Here is a 26500-nt window from a genome sequence, read left to right as displayed (position 1 = left end):
AAATACAGATGTCCTTTTTTATTTATCACTCTCATATTACTGTCAAAACATGTTCGTATTGTTTAAATCAATAATACAAATATACTGTGTCTATTCGAGAGACGAATACTCCTAATACAGGACTTGGTATGCATCATTTTTATAACTATTTTCTAAACAGTTCATGATAATTTTTTCTTATTCATTTGTAATTTAACTGTTCTATATTTTCGATGTATGTAAAAACGTTTTCTTTATATCGAACGTGAATAATTAAAGCGATTGATTTAAAGTAAACTATGGTTTATTAAACGTTACTTAAACGAATTTCGTATTTTACATGAGTGCTTATTAAAATTATACTAACCAGAAAAATATATGTACCAAGCACAGGCAAAATTTCAGAAAAGTGAGAAGATGTTTCGTCTTTCTTTTCTCTCTCTCTCTCACGCGCATTTCTTTTATTTCTTTGTCCCTCCTGTTAGCAACACCATTTTGAGGGTAAAATTGTTTTTTTTTTGTTTCCAGTTTCTACTCGAAACATGGCACTTTCAACTTTACTAGCTGAATGTAAAGCAGCGCCTCGCCATTTCTTCATCTTTTTCCCCATTTTTCTTACTTTCTTACATTAATTTCTTTCACTTGTGTGTTTATATTTATCATAAAAAGAAATCCCTAATAAGCAGCTTATGATAATTAAATACTATATTTCCGATTACGGGTTATGAATCGTTTGTAAGACGGAAAATATAAGCTAACATAAAATAAACAAATAAAAAATATTTTTCATTGCTCAGTAAAACTAGTAAATCAAGCCATCAAGCAATCTCTGTTTTACTCCTCTCTCTCTTTCTTTCTCTCTCTCTCTGATTCTTCATCTCTCTTACACACACACACACACACATATATATATATATATTATTTATTTTATTTTTATTACCGTTTTATTTTTTGTTTATTTTTTATTATTTATTATTAAACACATATTTGCTCTGCAATAGTATTGAGCACTCTATTCAGATTTTTACTAATTACCAATTTTAATATATAGATATATACATATATATATACACTATTTTATAAAAAGAAATTTGTGTGTGTGAGTTCCTTCCCTATGGACTCGGAAACGGCTTTTGAAATGTCGCACGAAGATTTTTAGTGTGTCGCAGAGTGTCTTATGTGGCCTTTGTATTGGAATGCGTATTATAAGTATGTAACATCGATAATCGATAATCATCAGGATAAAGAAGAAACTCCGATTTTGGCCAACGTTAACACTCTTATACAACCTAACATCGCAAATGCATTTGCCACGTTTTATCATCGCACAAACCAAAAGGCCCAACTTACCAAATCAATTATAGATTATTTTATAAGACAGACGTGCGTTGAAAATTAAGATTTCATCTTAGAGCTCAACTGAACCACGTCACTTGACATTTGAACGTTTAACTTTGATTGTATTCGACATATGAACGTCTTTTAAAAAATCAACAGTTATTGTTTTGATAAGAGAGGGTCCAGTTCGAAATTAACATTTATTTTTAATGCACAATTGAACAATACTACTTGGCTTGTGAACGTTTTACTTGCATTGAATGATTGTGTAAACATGATTTTATAAAATCGATAGTTATTTCTTTGATGAGACCGTGGCGCATTTGAGCTGAATGTTTCTATTAACGGCACAACTGACCGATGATAATTGACTTTTGCATTTTTAACTTAAAGTAAAGTCATTATTTACAGATACTTCTATGAAATCAACAGTAGATTCTCTACAGTGCAATGTCGACTAGACTAAGTCAGTACGAGAAGGCATATAAAGCTTCCTCCCGGTACACTGTTGGGTAGAAAACTAGAGCAAGCAATTAACTGATTTGATTTTTAAAAAATAGGCGATTTCTACCGATTTTACCGATTTCGATGAAAAGAAAAGTACGAGAGAATGAAATATTTGTTGATCCTCATTCAATCCCGGACAACGTCGGGTTTTCCTCTTCTATCTATCTATCTATCTATCTATCTATCTATCTATTTCTCTTCCTCTCTCTCTTTTTCACTATATATAGTGGAAACTAGGAAGCTGATTGGCTAACTAAAAATTCAATAGACTGTGCGTATATAAAAACGCGAGGTAACCACCATTTTGGCACAAGCCTGATATTTCTCACGAGAATAAAACGGTAAATATTCTGAGTAGCTTAATTGCCATATATATTTTATATCTTACTATATATATATGAAAAATTTGCTATCCTATACTTTAAAGAACCCCAACATCTATTAAACTGTAGAAGAGAAATAGCAAACAACTGTGTTCACAAGATAAATTTTACTCTAGGATAGCGATACAAAATAGTTTTAAAACTAACAAAAACAATAGAAAATAAACAAATAAATTAATTAAATAAACATGAATATACATACACGATCACACATATATGTATGTATGTATATATATATGTATTTATATGTGCATATATGTATGTACACATACATATATATTTATATATAAACTAACATTAAAAAACACTAACCTAGTTTTAAAACAGATCAAGAAACTAAATGGAGCACACATAAAGGAACAGGTCAACCAGAGGCCAAATAGGCCTTTCTCCAATAAATTCATGCTCATTGGCTGATAGGAAGTGCGCGGTACATACTAGAAAGGTGATTGGCTAGCTAAAATCTCAATAGAAGAGGAGCATATAAAAAACGATAAACAACCACAGAATTCGCGCATAAGCCTGAAGAGTCCTAGATGGATGAAACGCGGAATATTCAGTGTAGCTTAATCGCCATATATATTTTATAAATTACTAACTAGCTCTACCTAAGTATTGAGCACTTTTGAAGTAAATACTTAAAGTTTACGCATAAATCTATACTTTCGTATATTAATTTTATGTGAGTAAATTAAGTAGTTATATATATATATATTTATGTGACTACTATTAATCACATAAATTCATATACAAAAGTATTATTTTATGCATAAACTTTAAGTATTTACTTGAACAGTGCTCAATACATAGGTAGAGCTATGTAGTATATAAACCTGAAGAGCCTGAAGAATCCTAGCGTGGATAAAACGCGAAATATTCCGTGTAGCTTATTTGACATATATATTTTTATAACTTACTATATATATATATATATATATATATATATATATATACATATACATATATAAATTTTACAACGGTAAATCGAAATCAGAAATTGGAAAAATCGGAACTTTTGATGTATTTGACTCCGTATAAGAATTGAAAGAAAGTGTAACCTTATTTCCGATTTCCACCAAAACGATTCCTGTTAATTTAAACATTTTTGTTCGTTTCAAATGGATTTTACATTCATGGTATTTAGTATTAAATTATAACTACTAGTAAAGCTATATGTAATCTATCAAAATAATGAATTGAAATGAAAAATATGGCACCCGTAAAAATAATACGAGTGGTTAAATAACAAAACAAATGACACAAGTGAAAAAATATAAGAATTTCACAATGTGTTTATGAGAATCTTCGATAGTTACTAATTCGTTCAACCTAAAAAAACAAACAAACAAACAAAAAACAAAAAAAAAATTCTAATTTGTAAGAGATTAGACGACTTTCAAATATGAATCAGAATCGGTAATGCATCGAGATCGGGAATTTATAACAGAATCGGTAGTAGTGTTGGAATCGAAGAAAATAGTCCAATCTTTTCATCTCTTTCTATACTAATATATTAATACGATAACGTGTGTATTATTTTCTGTGTCCCTTTTACTTCCAGGTTGTTTAATTGTAATGTACTTCCATTTTTTGTTATAAATAATTTTATCAAGAATTCTTAATAAGTTTAGGTTTCCGTTTCAATTATAGCTGATGGCACTCCAGTAATCATTTTTTTTTTTTCATAAATAATTTTTCTCAAGAATTCATCATAAATTTTGGTTTTCAATTTCGATTAAGAACTCGAGTTATATATATATATATATATATATATATATATATATATATATATATATATATATATATATATATACAACACCAATATATTACATATGAATGAGTCCCTTATGGAATTTCCACAGGTCCCGTTAGTATATAATTATTATTACACGCATCTCTCTCTCTCTCTCTCTCTCTCTCTCTCTCTCTCTATATATATATATATATATATATATATATATATATAGTAATTTATAAAATATATATGGCGATTAAGCTACACTGAATATTCGGCGTTTCATCCACTATAGGACTCCTCAGGCTTATGTTATGTTTGACGTTCATCTTCGCCGCCAACTGTTATGTTTGCAGGTTGAACCAAATAACGTATAATGCAATACAAATGAAGACTCCACAAACAAAGGTAAATAAATAAGAAGTGTATTAGGAAAAGTATATTTACAGTATATTTACATAATGGTTGTCAAGTAAGAGAGTCTTGGCTGGAGAACAGATCTGCTCTCGGTTCGGCCTTCAGTGGCTTCTGGTTAACACACACTCAGACTACCCGAGTCTCGCTATTTATGTGTAATATTATCCACATATGAAAATGAGTGGGTGCCACCACAACACCCCCCTCCCAAGATTTGAAGTCACGCAGATTTCAATATCTTTTTCTCTTGGGATTTAACATTAATGGTTCATTAAACTTTCTTTTTCTATCTGATCTTCGGGGCTCAGGTGTATATTGAGGCGGTTCCAAATTAAAGGATTCGTATATGATGTCCATGGTTTTCTCCTTTTCGACTGCTGTTGTATAATTACTATCTTGAATGTGGCGTTTTTTTATTTGGTTCAGGTGCCTTTTATATATATTTTGTGGACCTTTAATCATGTATGTAAAATCGCCAATGCATTTGTCCACTACTCCACATTCCTAGCAAGAGGTGATATTCCTGTAGCACTTGAAATATACTCGATCTCCCGGCCACCGTGCAAATGACGCTAAGGAATTCTACCCTTTCTATCCCAGGTCATTGGAGTGGGGGGCTCACTTTACATTTGGGGTCGTCCAGTAAAAGCTTTCCTCTTCTATTTTAAGGAGAAGGAGACGGAAAGAAACCAATATTCCGCTTATATTTTGAATATATTTTGAACATCGTCACATTTAGATTTTATAACATTTACTTAGCCAGACATGAATTAAATTAAAAACTGAGTAATGGCAATTAGGCTTAAAAGAAATATAGAAACAATACTTAATCTGAAATCAAGACAATTTCATGGCTGAGATATTTACCAGTTAGAAGGTCCGTGCGTCTTTTTCTTTTATCGACTATGAAGCATTTTAAGCGACGCATGGTTAACAATTCGGGTTTTTATATTTCAAGCGGTTGACTTCATATTTAAAATAATCTATTTCAATGAGAGAAGATATGCACAAATTCAATGCATGGATAGAGATTTGAGGTTTAAAAAGTTCTTCTGTCATCTAAATAAGCTAATAGGAATTTCCCTTCCCCACTACTACCTCGATATGACATTATAATTTTATTGGCGTTTTAAATATTTCCACTTTTATGTATTTTCGCCGATTCTTGTCTAATTTTTCCTTTGATTTTGTTTGCTGTACTCTCTTGCTGGTGAAATCTTTATATCTGCAACAATCGCTTTTGTTTCCGACTTTCTTGCAAAAGTAGCATTTTTTCTTCTTATAAGGGCAATCTGATTCCCAATGTCTTTCTGCGCATCTCTTACAGTTATAGCTAGGGAGAGACTTGTTATATTCTTTACTACAATTATTATTTTTGGAATATCTCGTTTCATTTTGACTGCTTTTATTTGTATAGTTCTTGGTTGGTGTGTATGGTTTTCTAACCTTTCTTACATATGCCACTCCGGATTCTTCTATCTTTTTTAACCCTTTTTTAGTGTAACGATCCTTTCACAATCCTCTGCTAATTTCTGAAGTGTAAAATCTTGCTCAGATTCCAGCTTAGACAACACTCGTCTGCGTATTTCTGCATTTTTCGTGGAAACTAACCCTTCTGCGAAGATTAGGCATTTGAAATCTTCTACTGTTAGTTCCGCTAGCTTAAAATTATCACAGTTGTTATTGATAACTGATGCGTATGTCAAATAAGCTTGGTTGTCCATATTCCTTAGATTCATACACAGACATCTCTTATGAAAAAGAGATATATTCGGATTAAATAATTCTTTTAGTAATTTTACAGGTTCCATGAAATCTAATTCAGTAGTTTTTTTAGGTAGTATGTAATCTATGAATTTACTGTGTTCTGCTACACCCAACATTCTGAGTTAGAGGCTCACTTTCTAACTATTTGGCCAACTTTTGCAGTCCAGTTGAAAGACATCCTCGTATCTTGTATAGTATGCTTCAAAATTCTTTTCTTCCTCCGGCACATAATTAAATGTGTCCATACTATTAAAAATAGTTGTATGGGAGAAATTAGCACTGTCGACATTTTCTCGTTTATTCTTTAGTAGTTCCAGTGTTTTAGCAAAACGTTCATTTTGCCTTTCTTCATGTTCAAATTGTAATTTCTCCTGCCTTTCTTCTTGTTCAAATTGTAATTTCTTCTGCCTTTCTTTTTGTTCCAGTTGCCATTTCAATAATTTCTCATCTCTTCGTTCATCTCGCTCGGCTTGTGCCTGTTGTTGCGTCTGCAAAAATTGCATTAACATTCTAGATAAATCTTCCATTTTTTTAGTGTATTCTTCAGTAGCAGTAATGCAGTTAAGAAAAAATAGTACATTATACAATTTCACATGCAACACAATATATACATACAATATAAAATATAAAATGGCTTGTTTTACAAAAAAAATGTTTAGAGTTCCTGCTTTCAATAATAGTAATATCGCTGCTCGAATAATATTTTCTCACTTCGCTAGCAAGTGAAGCTCATCCAACCCCAAAATAAAAAAAATGAGGCTTTTACTGAAACCACCAAATACGATTGACTTTTCCGTTTTAGGCACTTCCTAATAAGTAACAGCAGAACTTAAGTACAACTCTTTCTAAAAAAAATAATTTTTTTCCAACTCGAGTCACAATTGAAAAAAATAAAATGTATGGATTACATTTAATTCTTTCTTTTGTTTTTTTCTGACGTGACGTTTTACCGTCTTATATCCGTTATCCAGTGACAACTTCAGTTTAAAAAAAAATATTTCCTTGATTTTAGTTCAACTGTGGTATTTTTTAATATCGAACAGAAAAAAAAAATAGTTTACTAAAAAGTCTTTAGTTGATGTTTTGCTAACGGAGAACAGCAATTAGGAAATCCACTGGTGAACTTTTTTTCCATATGTTACTTTCTTGTATATTTGCGCTTCGTAATTTAGTAATACGAATCTGTTTGTCGTTTTACAACAAAACAAAAATTCACTTTTAAAGTTTGTTGTTTTTTTTCAAGATTGATTCCAAGAGAAACGGCGTAAATTGTCGCTTTTGCCACGTTCGAGTTTTTTTTCTTTTTTTTTTGAGACTGCAATTAGTGGTTTAGGTTTGTCTTTTCCCCCGACTAGTATTATAGTAAATAAAATACTATTAATTGAGGTTACTTTTTTTTAACCTGAATGCAGTTTTTGTTCTTGGAACTGGGGAAACAACTGTTTCTTTCTTTTAGTGTTGTACTTCCGCTAGGAAAATATTTTACCGCTTTCCAATGTTCGCTGATTTACTATTTTTTCCGCTTGTGTCGAACTTCTCTTTAGCGTGAAATCCGTTTTTATGATTATTTCGTTAGTAAAAACTTGTATTCCTTAGAAAGGTCAACCGTTGCGTTGTACTCTTTTTTTTAGTGTGTTCTTTCCATTTCTTCGTCAAACTGATATATTTGACGATCATCCTCGTCGCCAACTGCTATGTTTGACGTTCATCTTTGTCGCCAACTATTATGTTTGCAGGTTGAACCAAATAACGTATAAGACAATACAAATGAAGACTCAACAAACAAAGGTAGATTAATAAGAAGTGTATTAGAAAAAGTATATTTACAGTATATTTACATAATGGTTGTCAAGTAAGAGAGTCTTGGCTGGAGAACATATCTGCTCTCGGTTCGGCCTTCGGTGGCTTCTGGTAAACACACACTCAGACTACCCAAGTCTTGCTATTTATGTGTAATATTATCCACATATGTAAATGAGTGGGTGCCACCACAACAATATATATATATATATATATATATATATATATATATATATGCTAGCATTTCAGCCCGGCATTGCTCAGGTATTTGGAGGTGTATGTTGAGCAAAAAAAAAAAAGCGGTTAATTTTAATTTGACCCCTATTATGACCCCTTAACATTTATTGTTTTGGGCACAAATCAAGTTATTAAGTTAGATCCATGTCGAAGGAATCTATATCTAGAGTTTCATGTGTTTTGATCTTATATTGGCAGAGGAGTTTGGTAGAGTTCTCAAAGGTCATATCGGTGAACTTGGATCCCTTAACAGCCAAATTTCTGGCCGAGAACACCTTACAAAGATTTTCCCAAATCTCAGTATCCTGTATTTCAAATTTCGGGTCTGTAGACTGAAAATTGACAGAGTTTTTGGATAGGGAGATATAAATAGACAGACACACACGCACATAACCACACAGCCACTTTCACTTTTATATATAGACTAGCATTTCAGCTCGGCGTTTCCCGGGTGTTTGGATGGGTATGTTGAGCAAAAAAAAAGTGGTAGTAGGAAGGCAGGCTCGAACCCATACAAACAACGAGGAAAAGAACGGGGGGGGGAAACCTGAAGTCTATGCTGTTACGACCACCGCCAAATCGGAAGCAACATTTTTTAAAAGAAGGGTGGGCAATCGAAACGAGAGGATGATTTTCGAAAATATCGGCGAAAAGAGCGACCCCTCCCAGTTGAAAAGTGCCCCGTTTAATGTTTTTAGCCAATTTTTCGATATTTGGCGTCTGAAAGGTCGAATTTAAAAACGATACTAATCTTGAGAAATTCCGTTGCCTCTATCGAAAGTATTGGACAGACATGCAAACATACATACATACATTTATATAGTGGTAACTAAAACTTTTGACACAAACCGATGAAAAAGCTTGCTCTATCTATGAATACACTCTATGTAAAATTTCAAATGTTCAGACTAGAAATTGTCTGAGGAATTTGGTAGAGACCGCAGAGGTCATTTTTTTAAAACTTTGACCCCTATAATGACCCCTTAACATTTATTGTTTTGGGCTCAAATCAAGTTATTAAGTAAGATTCAAGGGACCTATATCTAAAATTTTAAGTGTTTAGACCCAAAATTGTCGGAGGAGTTTGGTAGAGTTCTCAAAGGTCAAATCGTTGAACTTCGACCCCTTAACAGCTATATTTCTGGCGGAAAACCAATCACATAGATTCTCCTAATCTGAATACGCTGTATATCAAATTTCGAGTCTGTAGACTAAAAATTGACAGAGTTATTGCGTAGGGAAATGTACACAGACAGACAGACACACAGACACGTTCACTTTATATATACATATATATACATATATATATATATATCTGTGTGTATGTGTGTGTGTTCCATATATATATGAAATATAATAACAATGCTGAACTATTGATGAATACCTAGATAAATACAATCTCCGCGCGGCAATAAATCTCTGCAAGCTATTAAATTTATTACTCGCGAGTTAATAAATGCATTTCCTTAAGTTCCAGTTCCGTCTCTTAATTGTTCGTTTTCAATTTAACTGCTCATATTGCTGGTTCGATTTTACATATTTTTTATCTTACAGAATCTCTTTTATAGGAATTTTAATACATTTTAATAGGCATATATACTATACTTATTTAAAAAGAAGCAGATAAAATTAATTACGACTCGACAGATTACCTATTTATTCACCATTCGGGTCTCATAAGATTTCCAAAATTTATTGACTAGAAGAACAGAAACACATTAAAACTGCTTGGAATCTGATAAGCGGAGAAGGAAGCAGTATCTTACGTCAGCGATCACGTAGTTGAGTATAATACTAGTTTATCTAGAATTATGATAGAACGCTCCTCATAGAACTACAAAAAACAGCTTAAAAACTGAATCTGTTTTTTCTTGATGAGCGAAGAATTCGAGGAGAACTGATTCTGACACACGAAAGCATAAGGGAAAATTTTGCCAACAATAGAATTATGGCTGAGTGTGGGCGTCAGGAACACGCTTTGCCAAACGATTATACTTCCAAAAGGAAAGTATCTTTTTGTAACGTGTTTAAGAATTTATTTTGCTACATAGTCACTACCATTCTACATGCATATTTGTTAAAAACCCAATGACGTATTCTGCTTCTTAAGCATGTGCATAAGAGGTACTGTGTTGTAGAGTCTCACACTCTCAATATATGCAACTGAAAGACGAAACTTCCAGGTCCTAAATGTATACTTCAGTCACAATAAAAATGGAATTTGACATTAACTCTGGACCATCCGAAGGGAATAAGAATACGTAATTACTTTTGGAATGCCACTTATATATATATATATATATATATATATATATATATATATATATATATATATATATATATATATATTATATATATATATATGTGTGTATGTGTGTATATGTGTCTGTGTATATATATGTATATAAATATGTGTATGTATATGTATATATATGTGTGTGTATATAGATGTGTGTGTATATATATGTATGTATATGTATATATATGTATATATGCATATATATGCATATATATATGTATATATATGTAGATATGTATATATATGTAGATATGTGCATATGTATGTATATATATATGTATATATGTATATATAAGCATATGTATGTATATATATAAATATATATATATATTTATATATAAATATATATATATATATTTATATATATATATATATATATATATAGAGAGAGAGAGAGCGTGTAAGGAAGCGAGGAAAAAATTAAATAAAGTGCTAAATCGCGGATGTGAGAGCTGAAAATAAAAATATTTATTTCAAAACTATATATATGGATATTTCAAAAGCGCACCGAAGGTTTCATTGCATTGAATCAACCATTAAAGGTGGAATAGAATCAATACAATCCGTCAGCGACTTTGAAAAGGCGAAACAACGCGAAATAACCAGAGAAAAACACCGTTTAACAATTCAACCTTTCATGGTTAATTCGTTGCAATGAAAGCACTAGTACGCGTTTTAAATATGTATATATAGTTTTGAAATACATATTTCCTGATATATATATATATATATATATATATATATATATGTATATATATGAATATATATATATATATATTATTTATAATATTCAGAATTTCGTTATGTCCAAACAAGTGAAAATTCGGTAATCGTTCATATCATATGTGTTAAGTCAGTATAAAGTAAGTTAATTTGTAAGCTTCAAAATCATCAGTTTTATAAACGAGCATTCATATATTATTTTCAGAAAATCAATACAACAAAGATTGGATTGATAACAACACTTTGATAATTTTCATTATACGTTACAATCGCTTCGTTATCGTTCGGACAATTTCAAACCTTATATTATTTGAAAATATCCAGAAGGACAACCTCTTTCTAGTCGTTATTTAAGGAACAATATAAAATCCATAGGAGTTCCGCTTTTAAGGAAAACCCTGTAATAAAAAATTACCTATATTTTTCCTTCCATTTTATTTCTTTACTGTTATTGTTTTTGTTTGTTTTGTAGTGGAGTTAAAGAAAATATTTATAGATAGAATATTTATAAATATGATGTTATAATATGATATATAGTTCGAATATATATATATATATTTATCTATATATTAATTGTCAAATATCTTTAATATGTTAGTACCAATCTTAAAAGCTATTTTGTTAATGTTGGGTTGCATTTTTAAAATTAATATTGCTTCTAGCAATTTTAATCTTGTGTGCAATTATTTTGATATTTAATATTCGTGTTAGTGATAGATATATTTATTACTTCAGTTTACTTTAGTTTTTTGTCAGCGGTAATATGACATTGAATGGAACTGCTTTCTGATATCTGATTCTGAGGTGTTTGTAAAGCGTCCTTGTATTATCAGTATATGAATTCATAGTTTTGTTAGGAAAACAGTCTTCGAATGCACAAGAGAATTCGTATATTACAATAAGTTGGCGCAGTGTATGATTGATTTTATTATTGTTTTAGTTATTTAGTTGGGAGTTTAAAATTTAGTATAATTAACTATTAGATGAATTTTTCTATTTAATTCAATGGGGTTTTATATCGCTTTGTAGATTCACCATTTTTCCTGTCGAGTTTATAGTTTAAATGAAATTGATTTTGTAATAAACTGAAAGTTATCGTTTTTGTTAGTGTTGGAGTTCATATACTAATGTTGCGTAGTTATCTCCGTGTGTGATCGTCTAAATGTCATATGATATGTTCATATGCTTTTGTGTGTGTGTCTGTGTGTGTGTTACATGTCATGTATTTTCGTACATACCTTCGTCGTCGATGTTGGTCCATCTGGAAACATCTCGTCTTAGGAGGAGACTTGGTAGCTGTTTTGGACGAAGATTTATTTCACTCCAAGAAAAGAAATCGGTTTTATAGTTTATTTCACTTTCCAGATGTCTTGCAGAAGGATGGAAAGCGAAACTCTGGCTTGTGTGGTTCTGTTCTACACACGTCAGCACCCCCTCCCAGTGAAGGGGATGAGACAACGGTGAAGCCGTCCGTCTAAACGAAATCTCCACGATTCAGCTAACCTGATCACGTGACTCACACGCAATCCAATCAGCTGACCCTGACTTCCGGTCACCATGTCTCAATATAATTTACACTAACCCCTCTCTCTCTCTCTCTCTCTCTCTCTCTCTCTCTCTCGTCATTCTATAACACTAATGCATGAAGTGTATTAAAAAACCATTATGTGTTGATCGATAATTTCCGGCAAATTGTTGTGTATTAGAGTATGTTTTATGGATTAAGTTTTTCTAACATTGCTGTCTTGTATTTTCCAGGATAATTTAAGAGGTTAGAGTGTATTTTGGTGTTTTTTTATATATTGAAGTCATATATTGTGTAGGATTATATATATATATATATATATATATATATATATAATTTAAAGGAGATTAGAATAATAGTCTAAAGAGCTAAGTGTATTTTAATGTAATAGTGAAATTACTAGTTTAATTAAAATACAGGAAATGCTCGTTGTAATTTAGATATATAATAAGCTCGATAGTTAAATGTCCTAGAGCTAATTCAAGGAGACAAAAAAAGATAAAACCAAACTACAAATATTAGATAATAATATAAATAAACAACAAACTAAAACCCGCAAACGTAAGAATAGACACAAGGAGATCCTATGGTTCAACCCCCCGTATTCCAAAAACCTAGAAACAAACATAGCTAGAGAATTTTTTAAAATATTAGATAAGAACTTTAAAGCCCCCCATAGATATAATAAGATTTTCAATAAGAACACAATTAAAGTCTCTTACTCTACTATGCCTAACCTTCATCAGAAAATAATTAGCTCTAATAATAATAAAATTAATAAACTACAAAATGCAACTATACAAAATACATCGGACTGTAACTGTAGAAGAAAAAATAAATGTCCCCTACAAGGCTCATGTAAAATCAAAAATGTTATCTATAGCTGCACAGTATCAAAAACTCCAAATATACAAGAACCTATCAACAGCCATAACTCAACTACCAGATTAAATAATAACACCAACTTAAATCAATCTACCGATCAATTATTAACCAACCCACCACATTATTATCCAACAATAGACCTAACGGAAAATAATCATAATAATCAAGAGGTAATATATATTGGTTCCACATCTGGCCCAATAAAACATAGAATTTCAACGCACAAACATTCTTTTAAAAATAACTCTCTACCAAACCAAACTACTCTATCCAACTATATTTGGCAACTAAAAAATAGCAATATTTCTTTCAACTTAAAATGGCAAATAATTGAGACTTGCAAATCATATAAACCAGGAGATAAATTTTGTACATTATGTACAAAAGAAACCCTAAAAATTTTAAAATATGAAGATATAAAAAGCACAACCAAACTAGTAAATTCAAGACACGAGCTTCTATCGTGTAATCATAAACGTTGGTTTAAATTTAATAAATATAAACCACCTTAAATTATTAAAAATTACTCATTAGTAAAAATAGATTTTTTTTTTTTTTTTTTTTTTTTTTTAAATAAATTAAGTTAAACCAATTACCGCCCTTAGACTCGTAAATCAAATAATAAATAAAGCCATGACAATTATCTCCCCTTAAAAACTTGCAAAAAAAAAAAAAAAAAAAAAAAAAAAACTCTCTCTCTATAGATATTAACTGTAGCGTCTCTAAATCAAAATACGCTAACGGAAACAATTTACTGCACGAGCGTCGCCCTTTTAAAATTCATCATTCAATAAAATAAAAAGCTATAGCAAACATCTAAATGACTACTTTAAATACAGTTCCTGATTTCAAAAAAAGAAAAACCAAAAGGTAATTATATATCTATATATTTTTAAATCAAATTTATTATGTAAATTCAAAAATATATATTTTTTTTCTACTCATTTCTATCTCTAACCTATACAAATTTTCTTATTAATTTTCTTATAAATTTTATATCCAAACCTTTTACTTCAATTTTTCAGATTCATCTGCCTTACTTTTAATGCTAGGTTTATTTTTGGTGTCTTTTCAATTCAATAGAAATCCTCCTAAATTTGCTGATGAGGAGACCGTGCTTACCAAAAAAACTATGTATAATTATTCTACGTGACTTCATGTATACCACAAATAAAAAGCACGGATTTCCGAAACGATCGTACAGATAATTGACTTTGTTGTTGTTCCTTCTTATGAAACTGATTTTTAATTTAATTAAATTTTGATTGTTAAATTTAAAAAATTTTAAAACTTTTAAATTATAAATCACATTACTTAATATATATATATATATATATATATATATATATATATATATATATATATATATATATTACAGCATATTTTTCGATCGGGGATCGGTGGGCGGCCTGCTAGTGCATATATATATATATATATATCGATGGGCGGCCTGCTAGTGCATATATATATATATATATATATATATATATATATATACATATATATATATATATATATATATATACATATATATATATATATATATATATATATGCACTAGCAGGCCGCCCACCGATCCCCGATCGAAAAATATGCTGTAATATATTTTAATTTATGAATATTTTGTAGTTATTATTATAGAGCCAATCTTCTAGGAATCATTATATTGCAGCCAATATATATTTAAAAAGGTTAAGCAAACGTGACTTGGGCGTAATCAGCTAGAATAGAAGCTAAAAAATTTATTCTCTAGCTTAGTCGTTATATTTTGAGTTATCCACAGGTTTATAAGAAAACGATAAAACTTAAACGGCTTTAAAGTATAAATGCATATTTGCGCACGTGTAAAGGGTTTAGTCAACTTACTCCTGTCAAGTTCAATATTTTTTACTTTGATCCTTTGGCAGCTATTTTTACCAGCCAAAAAACAAAATTGAATTTGTTCCTCAGATCAAAATTCCAATTATATCATGATTAACGTTCGAGGACCAAACTTTGAGAGAAAAGTTTTACAGCGACCATTTACCAGACACAAGAACAATATATATATATATATATATATATATATATATATATATATATATATATATATATATATTGTGCGTGTGCTACAATTGTTTTCTTCTTAATGCTATGCAATTATGCACAATGTAATAAATATGCAAAAACAGAACTGTGCCTAATAGTAAATGGAAACCAATCATCCAATAAGAAATCATAGAATGAAAGAAAGTTCGTTTTTTTATAGAAAATGCAAATCAGCTTAGGTTTATGAAGTTGCTCGCATATTAACTAAAATTATTCAGAAATTCGCTTTATAAATTTTAAATAGAAAAGGTATCATCTAAATATCTGAATTAAACAATAAATGTGTTTATAAAAAATATGCGTTTTTTCTAGGCTCTCAAACGTATTTAAATACGTAATTCCTGATTTCAAAATATATGCAACGCTTCAAATGCAGGTTATATTCCTTTAATTCATTTAGTGCGGCTTACGCAACACCCTGCTGATTATTGTTTTTTAAAATCATACCGTTATAAAACCTACAGAAAAAACACATTCGCTCACTGATTACACCACGTGGACCAGAAAAAAAGAAAGAAAGAAAAAACAGGCTTCATTGACGAGGATGTGTATCAACAGAATATCTGAAATAAACAATAAAAAATTTTCGGTATTTTCTAGCCTTCCTTATGTATTTATATACTTTATTGTTAATTTTAGAAAAATTAAGATTTGATATCAATATATAAAAATATAACGCAACCTGGACGCTCAATAAGATTAAAGATGCTATTTTTATTTATGCAGAGTGCGTATGTATTATTATAGAATTAATCCTCTATTGATTTTTATATATTACGAGGAATCATTTTCCCGATGGACGAATTCGCAAAAAATAAATAAATAAACATATAAATAATAACAATGATAATCTAGTTTATTAAATTCCGCCTGTGGTCGTTTAGATTATCACGTAAACTGAGAGAATGATATATAGTTATAGTCTTGGAAGTTTTTTTTCAAACATTAATATATATATATATGTATATATATGTATATATATATATATATATATATATATATATATATATATATATATATATATATATATATATATATAACTTTTCTCCTCTACTCAGCATATTTCCTATTGACTAAAGTGATTGCATTAGCAGGCCTCACAAATATTGCGACATAACAAGACAATGTCTTCAAAAAATAAATGTATCTGATTAACTAATGATAAAACGGGAAATCCTCATTGATTCTTCTGATCACATTCCAAAGGAACAAAGCATTCTTGACAGCCAATCGGAAAACCTTTTCTTTTTGCATTTCCATTGTTCATAATGTCACTTAACCAAAGTCCACAGTCTCACAATTAGTGTGAAATATAAAATTCCTTGAGTGCTGTAAGAATTACGACAATCTGATTTCAGCACGGAATGGCCTTTTATTCCTGTTAGAAACACAATCTTACAGAAGAAATCATTCTGTCATTTTTCTGTTTGATCTTTCGTCAAAGTATCCGGTCTTTTCTTTTGTCTATTATTATGTTATATATTTTTTTGCTTTGTCTTTGATTTTTTGGTTCCTTCATTTATCCTCTCTTTCGTCCTTCGTTTTGCATATCTGTATCTGTTGTTGTACATTTATTTATTTTTATTTTTTATGTGTTCCTTTTATTCTCATTTTCTTAGGCTAACATTTTTATTGATTTTTGCTTTTTAATTTTACGCCTCAGTATCTTTATTTTAGGTATCCGTAGACTAAGTCTCTTTTGTCTGGGGTTCTTTTAGTTCTTCTTTCTTTCGCTTAGTCATCATTGCTTGGTTTGGGTTTTTAATTCTACTTTTTCTTTCTGTGTTTTAATTATCTCTATCTTATTATGTTGTTTTATTCTTATATAAACTTTCGTCTTTGTTTATTCCATTTTTTCATTCTTCATTTTACCCCTCTGTATCTTTCTTTTGCAGCTTAGTTGGGTTTTTATATCTTTTTTCTATTACTTTATTTACCCTTGTCTCATTTTTATATTCTGCTTTTTTTCTTTTTTGTTTTACCGTAACTTTTTTTTCTTTTTTTCTTGCTTTCCTTTTTCTTCTTTTCACTTTATCTGTTTTGTTGTTTTGTTGTGATTGTAACTTTTTCTCTTAATCCTTGTTTCTCTCATTCTCTCTATGCTTTTTATATCGTGTACTTCTTCCCACTTTGAGGTCTTTTTTCTGTCCTGCTATTTTATTCTCGTTTTTTTTTTTAAATTCTATATCTTTATATTTATACTAGCATTTCAGCCCGGCGTTGCCCGGGTGTTTGGAGGTGTATGCTGAGCAAAAAAAAAAAAAAGAGTAATTTTTTTTTTAATTTGACCCCTATTATGACTCCTTAAAATTTATAGTTTCGGGCTCAAATCACTTTATTAAGTTAGATCCAGGTTCAAGGAACCTATATCTAAAATTTCAAGTGTCTAGACCCAAAATTGTCGGAGGAGTTTGGTAGAGTTCTTAAAGGTCAAATCGTTGAAATTTAACCCCTTAACAGCCAAATTTCTGGCTGACACCGGTCACATCGATTTTCCCAAATCTCAGTACCCGGTATTTCAAATTTCGAGTCTATAGAATAAAAATTGACAGAGTTATTGCGTAGGGAAATGTACACAGACAGACAGACAGACACGTTCACTTTTATAGATATATAGATTATTAGTCATCTTTTCTAAATTTTCCTTTATCCGTCGTTTCCTAATATCTATATAATTTTCATATATTATTTATTTCGTAGTTTTTGCTATTATTTATTTTGATACCCTTTTTATAATCTTCTTTTTTATTATGTTTTCATAATTCTTGCTCATTTATTTATTTTTTATTACGTGTTGATTTCTGTTTTCTTTTTATATTTTTATGAAACATAAAAAAGAGAAAATATTTCTAAATACTATATCCTTTTTTTGTTTTTATCTTTTATTATTTTCTGTAATCATATATTTTCTAGATACACTTTTATTTATTTCTCAATTATTGGTTATTTAATGCTGTTATAAGCGGACATAAAAGAACATAACTCTAAAAAAACAGTAGTGCTAGAAAGAGTTGTCTCCCCCTTAACAGTACAAACTGCTTCACATATCTCAGATTTCACACTTAACATGAGGACTGTTCGGAAAACCAACTCTTAACAATTAAACTCATGTTGAATATAGTGAATCAGGAAACAAGATAAATAACTGGTGAGCTAACATGGAATGCCTCTTTTAAATAAATAAATAAAAAAGATTTACTAATACACAACCCTGGATCCTCTTGATTTTGATTTTATTAAATAACTTGATATTTTCAATATACCACGAAAATCAATGTTTAATTCATTCCAGCTTCTGTAACACATTCTAATAACACACCTTAAACAAATATCAACAATTTTTGCAACAGGTTTTGGATATTTTACTAAAATAAACACGACCTTAAAACTGAAGGCAGATGCAAAACCTGACTTCAGACTAAAGCATCTTGTAATATACACAGATTTAGCTACAGTTGTAAAAGTCGGACCACCTTCAACAAGTTGGAGTAATTTAACCTATGAATTGTCATCATTTATCGTCATTTAAGAAAGTCAAACGCCTAGGTGCGGATTTCTCAACTACTTATATCGACTGATTTGTTCTCCAAACTCAATGGTGAAACAATTTTTGCAAAACTGGATCTTGTAGCTACATATTTACAAATGGAAGTTGATGAAGATTTCAACAACTTTCTCATGATCATTACCTACAAGTCATTGTTTGGTTTAAACCGTCTTCTATATATGGTCATATCAGTTCTAGCGATATTCCAACAAAATATGGGTGGAATGCTTACAAGATTGCTAGGAGTTTTTGCTTAAATTAATCGTTACAGGAACATTCTAAAATAATAGTTCAGCACTTCAGTTTGTTTGGGGCCTTGCTAGTCATTATGATTCTTTCATACTAGAACTTCACAAGTAACAAGCATGTATCGAAAATATTTTCTAAAAATATACTAAATGGAACTGGTAAAGCACATTAACAGAATGATTCTTACTTAATGCGTAAATACTATGATATATCCATTAGACATTACTGTTGTGATAGATGCTTCAGACTATTGGAATCGGATCACTGGCATCACATATTTTTCCTGATAGAAAAGAAAGCGCTATTGCAGAAGCATAAAAATCATTGAAGGAAAATATAACCAAATTGCGAAAGAGGATCTAGCAATTATCTACGCTGAGAAGACATTTCACAAAATACTATATGGTCGTCTTTAACTCTTATCACAGATGAAAAGCTGTTGCAAAAAAAGCTGTTAACAAGAAATTTTGTTCAATAAAATAAATTCTAATCCATAGGACAAACCATTTACAAAAATGGACAACTACGACTTTTGCATAAAATATCAACCATGGCAGCAAAATTTGCCAAGATTTATGTCTTATTATTAAAAAGCAGTGGAAGATATTGCCATCGCTGTTTGTGAAATATGAAGTTATTTCTGGGCTTCAGTGAGATCACTCGTTACCACTAATGAAATAATCCAAAAGAATAAAGCTACAGGTTTATTATTACAGAACGTTCTATATTTCTATTTCACAAGCTAAAATATACACTGAACAGCAACTTCCACCATTGCTTCAAAGATCTTTATTAAAAAAGGAATGGAACATTTCTTTTTGCTGAACGTGTTGTTGTCTAATTTAAACTCCCGAATATAGTTATACAAACTTTCATTATTGAAATGACGAGAGTAATAAGATGGAGGCTTCGATACGTGGCTATGTGTATTGGCCAAGCAATGGACAAACAGTTATAAGAATGGTTAAATAGTTGTATCAAATGTCAACTAGTTGCAAAGTCTCTACGGAAAACAATATTGCATTCATGATCTGCCCCAGCATTTTCTTGGTCACGACCGCATCTTTATTTCGAAGGACCAATACAAAGACAACATTACCTTACATTGGGTGATGTTTACAGAAAGTGGTCAGAAGACTTTCAAATAAATCATACTACCTAGAAGGAAACTGTAAATGAATTGCAACAAACTTTTAGCAGGTTGGCCGTCCCTGAAATCTTAGTTGCTGATAATGTTAAATGCTTTATTTTAATGGTAAATGTGATTTTACCTAATGCTTGAGTAAAACCGAATATACCTGAGCAGATTTTTTCTGTAAACAAAAAATATTAAGCTTTTCATATCTCAACCCTTCAACCACGAATCAAATGGACAACCTTAGCGGTTTGTAGACGCCTTTTAAGAGGCTACTCTTGAAGTGAAAAGGGGGAATGGACAACACTAGACATCCTCGAGATATTCTTAAGTAGATACAGATCCAAATTGCTTGAATGAAATGTCTCCTGCTGAAGTAATGATGAACAGAAAAATACGAGTTTCCACTGATGCTGTTTGCACATCATCACATAACCTTCACAAAAGGAATAACGATGGAGAACTATTTCAATCGCCATTACTTAGCACAGTCACGTCAATTAATACCTGGGTAACTTGTACTGGCAAAATGTAATATGTAAATGATAAAGAAAAATAGACACAAGATCATATATTGCGTCTTTGTAGTTATGTAATCTATGATGTAGATGTAGAATAAATTATTTAAGTTTGAGATGCAAATCAGATTCGTCATATACACTATCTAAACAGACAATCAAATGACGCAATGTTTTGCTGAAGACGTTTGATTTTCCCCAAGATGTTTAAGCAACATGCAGTAAATAAAGCAAAACCCATAAGAAATATTCAACCAGAGGAACGAAGCGAAGGTAAAAATTAACTTTAACACTATAAGGAAACCTACATCAAACATCCTGCAAACATCATGTTTCAATGAGATGATGCTGTGAACGGAAATAAAAGAAAATAACTCTAAAAAAAGGCTTGTGTTATCTCCCTTTAGCAGCTTGGGTCAAGATGGCAGATTCACATTATTAAAGATATCGTTCTTGTAAAGTTATCAATTTTTTTTTCTATTCTTAATAATACTTTCATCTGCATACACAGTTTTTTTTTGCTATGATCAGCAACAAATGCATCTTTCTTACGAATGCAACACATGTTTTCTTTATAGTCAATATGGTTTACACTTTTTTACTTCAGATTTCTGCTCTTCCGGTTCCTGCTATTCAGAAAAGACGCCTGTGACAAGGAAAGTGTAGTCCCTTCCTGCTAGTGAGTATCTTCTAATTTATTTCTTTATTTTGTTAATTATTCGTGTTTTTCTTTCACTTATTCATTTTATGGAATTATTTTATTTTTATTTAGTTCATTTCATGGTTTTGCCACATTTCTTTTTTATTCTTTAATAAAAGGCTGGTTCAAATACAATATCGTTTTCTCACATATGCTACATTTATATATGATTTCTAAATTAATTTATTGATATATATATATATATATAATTTTGAAGCGCGTTTTTCGCTCTATCGAAGCGTGTTATTCGTTACCATTCTCAATCTCTTTATTCATTTTTACAGGCTTTTCGACAGCATGGACAAAATTCAAATCCGCATAATTTTCTTGTTCCAGTTCAAACGTAGCCGAAAAGTTGACGAGACAGTTCATGGTATAATAATGCGTTTGGCCAAGTAACTACTTACGAACGTATAGTACAACGGTGGTTCAAGAAATTTCGCAATGTTGACAAGAGTCCGGAAGATGAAGACGGTCGCAGCCAGTCGACAACGGTTTCATAATGAACATTGTAGCCGATCCTCACAAAACCATACAAGAAGTTGCTGTTGAACTTGACGTCGACCCCTTAACAGTAGTTCGCCATTTAAAGCAAAGAGAGGAGTAAAAAAATTGGATAAATGGATGCCTCATGAATTGAACGACATTAAAAACATCGTCGCTTGAGGTGGCATCTACGCTCCTTCGCAACAAAATTAACCCATTTCTTGAGCGGATTGTAGTGTGTGATGAGAAGTGGATCCTCTACGAAAACCGGTGTCGTTCGGTATGATGCCGGAGAAACTCCACAACACTTCCGGAAGCCGAAACTGCACAAAAAAGGTAATAGTAACTGTATTGTAGTCTGCGGCCGGTGTCATTAATCACACTTCTTGAATCCGGGTGAAACGATTACAGCGGAAACGTACTTCTGACAAATTAACGAAAATCACCAGAAGCTCTACTGTATGTGTCCGAGATTAATCAATATGAAGGGACCAATTCTTCTCCATGGCAACGCTCTCCGGCATGTGGCTCAACTGACCCCGCAGAAACTAAACGAATTGGCTACGAGACTTTGCCTAATTCGCCATATTTACCGGACTTCTCGCCCACCGATTATCACTTTTAAGCATCCCAATAAATTGCTTCGCGAAAAATGTTTTAAAAGTCGAGATGATGCCGAATCGGTTTCCAATAACTTTATCGCTTCCAGAACTCCGGATTTCTATGCTAATGGGATAAATAAACTTGTTTCTCTTTGGAAAAAATGTATCGATTCTAATGGTTCTTATTTAGCTTAATATAATTCAATATCTTGAGTGTTATTTCTTTTGCACGTTACACCACTAATTTCCTGGGTAAGGTTGACACTGTTACCCAAACTTCCAACTTCCAAAATTTCTGTATACTCACGCACCATCTCTCAACTCCAAACGAACTTCTGCTAATTCAACTTATTTCTTCGACATCCAACTTCAAAATCCATTCCCCTCTAAAAAATCAACCCTCTTTTATCTCCAACCAGGAACATCTCATTTGCATATCGGGTGGTCACATTGAAGGCATATAAAGAGATAAGCCAGCAATTTTTGTTTCTTTCTTCTTCATTCATTTCGTTCCACGACCGACCCGTTGAATTATGCACACATGCTAGTTAGGTAAGTCATGCGTTTCTCTAAACTTAATAAAGATTATTGTGAAAGGAGTCATGATCTTTTGAATTTGAACGTAATAAAACAACATTATTTTTGCACCAATCTAATAGTTTTGCCTTGTAAACAAGTACTTGCCACAAACTTTAATTCTCTGCTCTATTCTTTATTTATATTGACCTATGTCTTTTTTATATTTATTTATTATGCTTTTTCTTTCTTTAATTTTTATGTTTGCTTTTTTCTTATTTTTAACTTTCTATCAATTTAATGTATTTTATCTTTTATATATTTTACACATCTTTTCTTTGATTTATCCATCCAATTTACCTGATTCTATTTTGTTTTACTTGTCCCATCAAAGGTGGAATAAATCTACTAGTACATTTATAAACATTTTCGTCCTTTTCTCTCTTTACAGTATAACTCCATTATTGTATTTTTCGCTTCGGATAGTTTCAATTTTTAGATCTTTTCTATTGTTATTTTACTATTATTTCAACATTCTTTATTTTGTACACGTTTTACAGTCTCTTCTCGTTGAGTCCTTCTCCCTTATTAATTATCCTTGACAAGAGTCGGACAGCGAAAAGAACTTCCAGCGATTCAGAATAAAAGAATACATAATAAAGAAAATTGTAACAAAAGTTTATAAAAATTCAAAACAAAACACAGAAATAAAAAATAAAAACAAATAACTACATAAAAAGAAAATCCAAAGCTTTTACAAAATGGCAAAAATATATGAAATAAGATATAGACAGTAAAAATAAACTTTCATAAAAAAGCGGAAACTAATTCTACATTGCGTAAACCCGTGGGAAAAAAATCAGCGGAGGTTATTATGCGCAAGGTGACTTTTATTTGTTAAATTGATCACTGCGGTCGTACTGCCGGCATCGTAAAAGATTTGAACAAAAATTGACTTCGGAAGATAGATTAATCCCAGCGGCATACTCAGCTATTGAGACACGCACACCGATTCATTTTTGGTGGAGAATACAATTATTAATAAACATATACATGACTCTATTCAGTGATATAGAATTGGCAAAGCCGAAAAATACACAATAAATATCACACGCAATACCGTACTGAGAGAAAAAAAAAGTACGAAAAATAAACTTACACAAATGTGAACATATGCATAACTTGAAGCGTAATGCTTACAACCAGTAAAAAAATCAAATACAGAGGTTATACACGCAGGCGCGTGTTTATACACTGGCCTTTTTTCTCTCTATCATCGCAGTTTCTTTCCGCATAGCGAACTATGTTATATGGTGACGTTCGACGAGCATTTAAGTATTAATAAGGATTAAATAAGAATTACTAGGGATTAGTAATCACATAGCCACGTTTACTAAAGAATATTCTCAATTGTGTATGTACCATTGTTATTATAAGGTTCAGCGAACTTAGTATTATCGTATCCAGTCGGAATTTATAGGAATTAATAAAAATGGTTACTGCAAAACCAGATTTACTTTGGAAGGTTTCTCGATTTAGCATAAAGAAGCCATTCTATGTAAAAGAAATACAAAATCTGACCATTTTAATATATATATATATTAAAGGGGAAGTGGGGCATTTTTTTAAACCTTATAAAAAAGATCGACTATAATGTTGTTGTATTGTGGTGTGGCCCCCAGGTTGGGAATCGTAGTAGTTCGTAGGACCCCCTGGTTGTGGCACACAGCAGTTTTAATTACGTCGATCGTCCGTGGTTTCACCTGTTTACTAAGCGGTTGTCATGAAAACGAGTTAAGACTAGTGAGTTATCTCACCTTAGACTGGCACTTTTTTCTTATCTTGCCTCTCGTCAATTGTCAAAAATGTCATAACAGTGTTGAACCTGGAAACAAATCGGTTGACAACTTAGAACGATCAGCCGTAACTTAAAAACATGCATTAAAGACGTAAGTCACAATTGCGTTAGTTTTTGTATAAAATTATATTTTACAATATTATACATATTTACAATTTAAACAGTTCGTCTTTTTCTTTTGGTGGTTTTGAAGTTCACAGCGATAGCAACAGCGTTCTCACAGTGATCTGAGGAGGGAAATGACGTTTCGATGATACGGTTTTCCGTGACGTTCTATTGCCTTCTTCTCTCCTCTCTCTGCTCTCTCTCTCTCTCAATCCATTTTGTAACATTCCTTCCCCCCTTTTTATCAAAATGTATGGCGAAGGCATACATATTCTACTTCCCACATTTACTAAGAATGGGATATATGCTCACCCCACTGGCAAAGAAAACTGTATTACCTTTATTCAATAATTAATAACATATACTAAGTAAAATAATATTTACAAATAATACCATGTGGCGCTAATCCTTGCGCCCTCGAAGGTCAACAACTCCCTGTGACCCCATGGTCTCTTCATAATTTAAATCAGACTTTCAGGAGTTTACTTTACTCCCGTCGACACTACGCGTGATCGATAAATTCTCGGCAATCAACCGAATAATAAAATCGAGGTCCATCTGCCTCTTCAAAACGGACTATCATCGTTCTTGGCTTTACAGATCAGCTTTTCTTCCCATAGGTAGCACACAAAAAAATTTCCATCCCAAGCCTTATCCTATTCATCATAATCCTACTCTTATTACTAGTATTGTGTTGGAAACAAAACCTCTTAACATTCCTTATGGTGGGTAGCCTTCTATTTTCCTCAGTATTTGCATACGTATTTCATTCATCTTCTCTTGAGCGATTCGTCACATAATGGCCACGTCAGCCATTGCACCCCCTCTGCCCCTTACGCCATGTCAGAGGGCATTTCATTTGCTCCCTGAAGTTGATTACAACTAGATCCGCTCACGCTGGACAGAATACATTCCGTTTACTGCTATGTCAGAAAAAAACTTCTTTTTTTTCCAAAGTCGGTAAGCGCAACCTGCCTTGAAGACACACAGCTTCACGGAAAACATCGAATTTCCACACATGAAGTACTCAAAGTTGCTCCATGTTGATTCTACTCAAAATCAATAGAAATCACGTTAAAAAAATTAAATTCGAATCAATTC

Source organism: Euprymna scolopes, chromosome 17 (genome assembly GCF_053919585.1).
Source record: "Euprymna scolopes isolate OS-2025 chromosome 17, ASM5391958v1, whole genome shotgun sequence".
NCBI lineage: Eukaryota > Metazoa > Mollusca > Cephalopoda > Sepiida > Sepiolidae > Euprymna > Euprymna scolopes.
This window is presented reverse-complemented; position numbering follows the sequence as displayed.